Source organism: Podarcis vaucheri (genome assembly GCF_965113315.1).
Source record: "Podarcis vaucheri genome assembly, chromosome: 2".
NCBI classification, from domain to species: Eukaryota; Metazoa; Chordata; class Lepidosauria; order Squamata; family Lacertidae; genus Podarcis; species Podarcis vaucheri.
This window is the reverse complement of record NC_138760.1, coordinates 112,882,391-112,889,857: the sequence shown is the minus strand read 5'-3', so window position 1 is coordinate 112,889,857 and position 7,467 is coordinate 112,882,391.

The following is a 7,467-nucleotide window of genomic DNA, read 5'->3' as shown; positions in this document are numbered from 1 at the left end:
TTCTAAAGGAATGTGGAAGAGTTGCTGTTCCCTGGAGCTTTCTGTCATTTTCATATCAGCAGGAGCAGAAGAGTTAGGTTACCTTGTTTGTTTTACTCTCAGTCAGGGATAAGTTAGTACAGCTCAGACCTTTATGCTCATTTGGAATGCCATCCTTTGCTGCAAGCGATCCAGTCTGTGGACATTTTTCATTTCCAGTTTCTCTAGGAAGGCTGCATTCAGCTTATTTGTGTTCATGATCTGCAGAAGGTTTCACAGGTCAGTCATGCCTGCAAACCACACAAATCTTGGGTTTTGAATTGCATCTAAACAAACTTATCTCCTTTCTGTAAAACTTGGTCTTGCACTAAGCAAAGTACAACAGGGTTATTTGTTTAGAAAGGGAATTCCAAATATGTATGTGTCTATTGATGTTGGGTGTGCATCCTTCGTCCAAGTGTACTAAAAAAATTCCACGCCAAGCAGAGTTTTACTTCCCTAAAGAATTTTTCATTCCACTTCCTGTGTTTACAGAAGTGACTTTGGCATGGTAAAAGTTGGGAAAGGGCTGTAACTCAGCGGTTCCAACACCTTTGTATCCAGAGGCCAGGTTTAATCTTTTCTTAAATTTGCAGTTCCAAGATGAGAGATTGCATTGCAATTTGGTGCACATAAATACAAGTTGTGAAATTTAACAAATGCCAAAAGATTAACAGGTGTCTAAATTGGAGGCCCCCTTTTGAGCTTGAGGCCCTGGGCCGAAGAGCTATCCACATCCCCTCCAATCAGCCTCTACTTCTGTACATGGTGGCCAGTTAGCTAACATGGATCATAGTTACAGGTCTGTGGAGCTATCTAAGCTGTTTGACTACGTCCTTGTCCTTTCACTTCAGACGATGGATGAGGAACACGCTGTCTCCCACTATCTCTGAGTATTGGCCATATAGGCTGGGGTTGATAGAAGTTAAGAGTTGAATAGCATCTGGAGAGCTGCAGGTTCACATGGGGGGAAATTGCCACCAAACAACTTTTTGAAAGGGGTTTGCTGAAATCCAAGGATTCTGGTGAATCCAGCAACTGGCACCACCTGCTCTGCAAAATATGTGTCCTCGTGATGGCAAACAGAGCAGCGTTCCCCAGTTGTCCCTACTAAGATCTTGTGGGGCAGGTCCTCCCTGTCTTTCTGCATGTCAGCTACCCAACACCGCCTGAAGCAAGTCACAAGCACATACCAGGCCACTGGGTTCACCCCTGGGGTATTGGCTTCCTGTTGGTCAAAAATGCCCTTGGAATGACGTGGGAGAGATCTTCCGGTTTGGTCCTGTCTCACCAGCATGTATGTTCCGCGTTCCAGGACGGGTCCTTGAGGTGGTGCCCTTAAGGGCAGGTTGGCAGAAGAGGCTGACTTTCAGGAGGATGCAACTCGTCCGGATGCTCTCCTATGGAAGCCTCGTCACAATAGCGCAAAGGCAACTCAGGTCTTACTTAGAACAATAGAATTGTAGAGTTGGAAATGGACCCTGGGGATCATCTAATCTAACCCCCTGCAATGCAGGAATATCTTTCGTGAATGAAGAGGTGTGGGAGGAATCTTGGTTGACCACAAACTTGACATGAGCCAACAGTGTGACGTGGCAGCTAAAAAAGCCAATGCAATTCTGGGCTGCATCAATAGGAGTATAGCATCTAGATCAAGGGAAGTAATAGTGCCACTGTATTCTGCTCTGGTCAGACCACACCTGGAGTACTGTGTCCAGTTCTGGGCACCACAGTTCAAGAAGGACACTGACAAACTGGAACGTGTCCAGAGAAGGGCAACCAAAATGGTCAAAGGCCTGGAAACTATGCCTTATGAGGAACGGCTAAGGGAGCTGGACATGTTTAGCCTGGAAAAGAGGAGGTTAAGGGGTGATACGATAGCCATGTTCAAATATATAAAAGGATGTCACATAGAGGAGGGAGAAAGGTTGTTTTCTGCTGCTCCAGAGAAGCGGACACTGAGCAATGGATCTAAACTACAAGAAAGAAGATTCCACCTAAACATTAGGAAGACCTTCCTGACAGTAAGAGCTGTTCGGCAGTGGAATTTGCTGCCAAGGAGTGTGGTGGAGTCTCCTACTTTGGAGGTCTTTAAGCAGAGGCTTGACAACCATATGTCAGGAGTGCTCTGATGGTGTTTCCTGCTTGGCAGGGGGTTGGACTCGATGGCCCTTGTGGTCTCTTCCAACTCTATGATTCTATGAATCTTTGGTCCTCTGAGATTGTTCCAAGACAATGCCCATCAGTTCCCAGCAAGCATAGCCAATGGCCAGGGATGATGGGAGGAGTTCAGCAACATCAAAGCCAAATGTTACAGCACACCTGTCTTAACGATTTCAATTCCGTAACAATGAAATTATTATTGTGTAGCGCTGGCTCGCCAGATGCAGCTTTGTCACGCTGGCCACGTGACCTGGAAGTGTCTCCGGACAGCGCTGGCCCCCGGCCAATAGATGTGAGATGGGCGCACAAACCCCAGAGTCTGTCAAGACTGGCCCGTTCGGGCAGGGGTACCTTTACCTTTACCTTTATTGTTATTTATTAAATTTGTATACCGCCCTGTACCCGCAGGTCTCAGGGCAGTTCACAACATAAAATCACAATATAAAAAGCACCAAATACATAATAATTACAAGAACAACCCCCCCCCCAACACATTTTAAAAGGGCATTGGATTTTAAAACCTCTGCAGCAGAGGTTACAGAAACAGCCCAAAGGTCGTGCAACACAAACACACTATGCTTTCTTTTCCCCATTGCTTTAGAGCTCACCAAAAGAATGCCAACAGGTGGCAGCCTTCCTTAGTCAATGAGATAAAGCAGCAGGAGCTGGAGAATTGCCTTACTTGTGATTTACAGAGTAACCACTTTGTGACAGAGGGGCTGGCTTTTTAATTTAATTTTTTATTGTGGGTGTATTCTGCAACATGTTCTAGACCAGGGTTTCCCAAACGTGGGTCTCCAGCTGGTTTTGGACTACAACTCCCACCATCCTGAGCTAGCAGAGATGATGGGAATTGTAGTCCAAAAACAGCTGGGGACCCAAGTTTGGGAAACCCTGGTCTAGAGACAGGAACATGGGAAGCTGCCTTGTATTGAGTCAAACCAGTGGCCCATCTCAGCTCAGTATGGTCTGCACCAGAAGGCGGCAGCCATGCAAGATTGCAGAGAGCGGCATCTCTCTCAGCCCTTCCTAGAGAGGCCTGGGATTGAACCTGCGACCTTCGGCATACAATGCAGATGGTCTGCCACTGAGCTACAGGACCTTCCCCACAATAGTGCATTAATGATGAATTTATTCTGCTTTGCGTTTATTTGCTTCATTTATTTTTACAGTTATACCACAGCTTTTCCTCCAAGGAGCTTGGGGTGGTGTACATAGGTAAAAGGACCCCTGACCATTAGGTCCAGTCGTGGCCGATTCTGGGGTTGTGGTGCTCATCTCGCTTTACTGACCAAGGGAGCCGGCGTACAGCTTCCGGGTCATGTGGCCAGCATGACTAAGCCGCTTCTGGTGAACCAGAGCAGCGCACGGAAACGCCGTTTACCTTCCTGCTGGAGCGGTACCTATCTACTTGCACTGGCATGCTTTCGAACTGCTAGGTTGGCAGGAGCAGGGACCGAGCAACGGGAGCTCACCCCATTGCAGGGATTCAAACCACCGACCTTCTGATTGGCAAGTCCTAGGCCCTGTGGTTGAACCCACAGCGCCACCTGCGTCATACATAGCGTGTACATAGCTCTCCACATTTTATCCTGTGAGGTAGGTCAAGTGGAGAGTGAGTCACGCTGCAAGCATCATGGCTAAGTGGGGATTTGAACCCTGCTCTCCCAGGTCTTCGATCAGCACCTTGACCACCCACACTGCACTGGCCCTTGTTCTGCCATGGTTCCCCAATGCTACCACATTATTGCTGTATGAAAAATTGCAGGATTTCAGCAGGATAAAGGTAAAGGGCCCTAGATGGTTAGCCTAGTCAAAGATGACTACAGTGCTACCTCGGGTTACAGACGCTTCAGGTTACAGTCTCTGGTAACCCAGAAATAGTACCTCAGGTTAAAAATAGTACCTCAGGATGAGAACAGAAATTGTGCGGCGGCAGCAGGAGGCCCCATTAGCTAAAGTGGTACCTCAGGTTAAGAACAATTTCAGGTTAAGAACGGACCTCCAGAACAAATTAAGTTCTTAACCCGAGGTACCACTGTATGGGGTTGCGGCACTCATCTCGCTTTCAGGCTGAGGGAGACAGTGTTTGTCCACAGACAGCTTTCCGGGTCATGTGGCCAGCATGACTAAACCGCTTCTGGCGCAATGGGACGCCATGACGGAAACTAGAGTGCACGGAAATGCCGTCTACCTTCCCGCCACAGCGGTACCTATTTATCTACTCGCACTGGTGTGTTTTTGAACTGCTAGGTTGGCAGGAGCTGGGACAGAGCAACGGGAGTTCACCCCATCGCAGGAATTCGAACTGCCAACCTTCTGATCGGCAAGCCCAAGAGGCTCAGTTGTTTAGACCACAGCGCCATCCGCGTCCTGTTTCAGCAGGTTATGCATTGGCTGGAAATGAAACAGCGTGAGAAAGTGCTCCAGAACATTTGCAAGTGCAAATGGTGTTGAAATGATGATTGTGTATGACCACCCCAGTACTGTCGTGATGGATGCAGAATAAAATGGAGGTCTGGAGGCGCCCGCTGAGAATCAAATCCGTGGATGGAGAACCCAAGGGGTGATCTTTTGAGGCAGTTGAGGGGCGGCTTTCTCACAGTTCTTCAGCTCTTGTTGAACTATGAATCCCTAGCAGTGGTCATGCTGGCCAGGCTTGGTGCCTCAGACACCCCCATAGGATGACAAAGGAGATGAAGGTTCCTGTACCTTTCACAGCTTTGTGAAAACGGGAATTTTGGAAGGTGTAGTTGTTGTGCCGGGGTGGTGGTAGGTGGGGGAGAGAAAAGCACCAATCTGTACACCTACAACTGGGAAAGAAGAACCTGTGTCCCTCCATATTTTGTTGGACTGACTCCAACTCCTATCAGGTATAGCCAAGTTCAGGGATGTAAGTCCATTACTCCATCGCCCCTCCTCCGTTCTACACTATTAAAAGATGCAGGAGTGCAGTACTTCACTTCTCGTCTCATTCTTTCACTAGATAGTGTGGAACAGTATTTGCCAGCCAGTCACCCTCCCAACGTTTTGGGCTACAAAACCCCACATGCGCTGGCTTTTGGGAGTTGTAGTCCAACTTGGAGGCACCCGGTTGGCAAAGATCGGTGTAGAGGATCAATCAGGTTTCTCATGCACAACATGAGGTGGCCAACGTGAAGGGGGAGCTTCTCTTCAATGTTGAGGTTTCCGCCCCCCAGGTTCTCTTCTGAGTTTTTTTCCAGTCCTGGCAAGGGCAAAACAGATCCGGTTCTGTTGGCTGTGGGAGGTGTGGGCTGGTTAGGCAAGTCAGACTTGAACGGGGACCAGGCAAGTCTTCAGGAACCTCAGCCGTTTTGTGTTTTGCTGTTGGGGGAAATGTCGGGTGTCACCCCTCCTTCTGAGAACGGGCAGGAGGCAATGAAGAGGTCTAGCTTCAGGGGACAGTTCAAGTGTTGTTGTTTTGCAGGAGTGGATATTCTAGTAGCAAACCTGGGAGCCTGTCAGCTTCAAAGTGTGTGTAGAAGTACAGTATATAAAATTTTGTAAATCAAACCTCCTTTGATAGGTCCCCTTTGAGCGTCTATCCTTAAATAACGTGGGTGGCAGTTGTGCCCATAAAGAGAAAGAGAGAGAGAGATTATTTGCTTGTTTGTTTCTTTACTATTCAATTTCCACCCCACCCTTCCTCTCAAAAAAGCCCAGGGAAACACATACGGTAACTAAGCAGCAAAACAGTATAATTAGAACTACAGCGCATTCATCCCTCAAAGGATTCTGGGTACTGTCGTCTCACAGAGTTATCATTCCCAACCACCCTGCAGGGCCCAGAATTCTTTGAGGGAAAGAGCAAGATTTGGATGTGCTTTGAAGATACAGCCAAAGTTCTGTATCAGAGTAGACCATTAAAAAGGCTAGACTAAGGTTACCAGATTTCCCCCCAATGAATCCAGGGACACTTTTCAACTTCCTACTAAATAGATTGATTTTGTCAGGGGATTGATTTGTAAATCTGGAAACTGTCCCCAGGAATCAGGGACGTCTGGTACCCTTAGACTAGACCCAAGTTAATTAACTTCAACAGGTCTCCCCTGAGCATGACTAAAGTTAGAGGAAACCTACAATATACAAAAACATGTAAAATACTGAGAAAACGAGAACGTCTAAAAATGTGTGGAAACTGTCATTCACAGTTGGTAATGCCAAGGTTGCCGGGAACAGTATCTCACAGCCATGTGATGCCTGGGTGAATAGGAATGTTTCGAAATCCCCCTGGAGATTAATCCTGAGGGGGAAAGATGGACGTCAGCCCGGAGGGCATTCAAAAAATGAAGTGTCACCACTGAGAAGGCCCCGTCATGGATCAGTGCCAGCTGAGGCCCATGTTTGTACTATACATTTAAGCACTATGACGCCACTGTCATGGTTTCTCCAATGAATCCTGGGAGCTGTGGTTTGTTAAGGGCGCTATTTCCCTCCCAGAGCTACAATTCACAGAATCCCTCATGAATTTTGGGATGAATTTTAACAGGGAGAAATGTAAAGTATTGCACTTGGGCAAAAAAAATGAGAGGCACAAATACAAGATGGGTGACACCTGGCTTGAGAGCAGTACATGTGAAAAGGATCTAGGAGTCTTGGTTGACCACAAACTTGACATGAGCCAACAGTGTGACGCGGCAGCTAAAAAAGCCAATGCAATTCTGGGCTGCATCAATAGGAGTATAGCATCTAGATCAAGGGAAGTAATAGTGCCACTGTATTCTGCTCTGGTCAGACCACACCTGGAGTACTGTGTCCAGTTCTGGGCACCACAATTCAAGAAGGACACTGACAAACTGGAACGTGTCCAGAGGAGGGCAACCAAAATGGTCAAAGGCCTGGAAACGATGCCTTATGAGGAACGGCTAAGGGAGCTGGGCATGTTTAGCCTGGAGAAGAGAAGGTTAAGGGGTGATATGATAGCCATGTTCAAATATATAAAAGGATGTCACATAGAGGAGGGAGAAAGGTTGTTTTCTGCTGCTCCGGAGAAGCGGACACGGAGCAATGGATCCAAACTACAAGAAAGAAGATTCCACCTAAACATTAGGAAGAACTTCCTGACAGTAAGAGCTGTTCGACAGTGGAATTTGCTGCCAAGGAGTGTGGTGGAGTCTCCTACTTTGGAGGTCTTTAAGCAGAGGCTTGACAACCATATGTCAGGAGTGCTCTGATGGTGTTTCCTGCTTGGCAGGGGGTTGGACTCGATGGCCCTTGTGGTCTCTTCCAACTCTATGATTCTATGATTCTATGATTCTATGATTC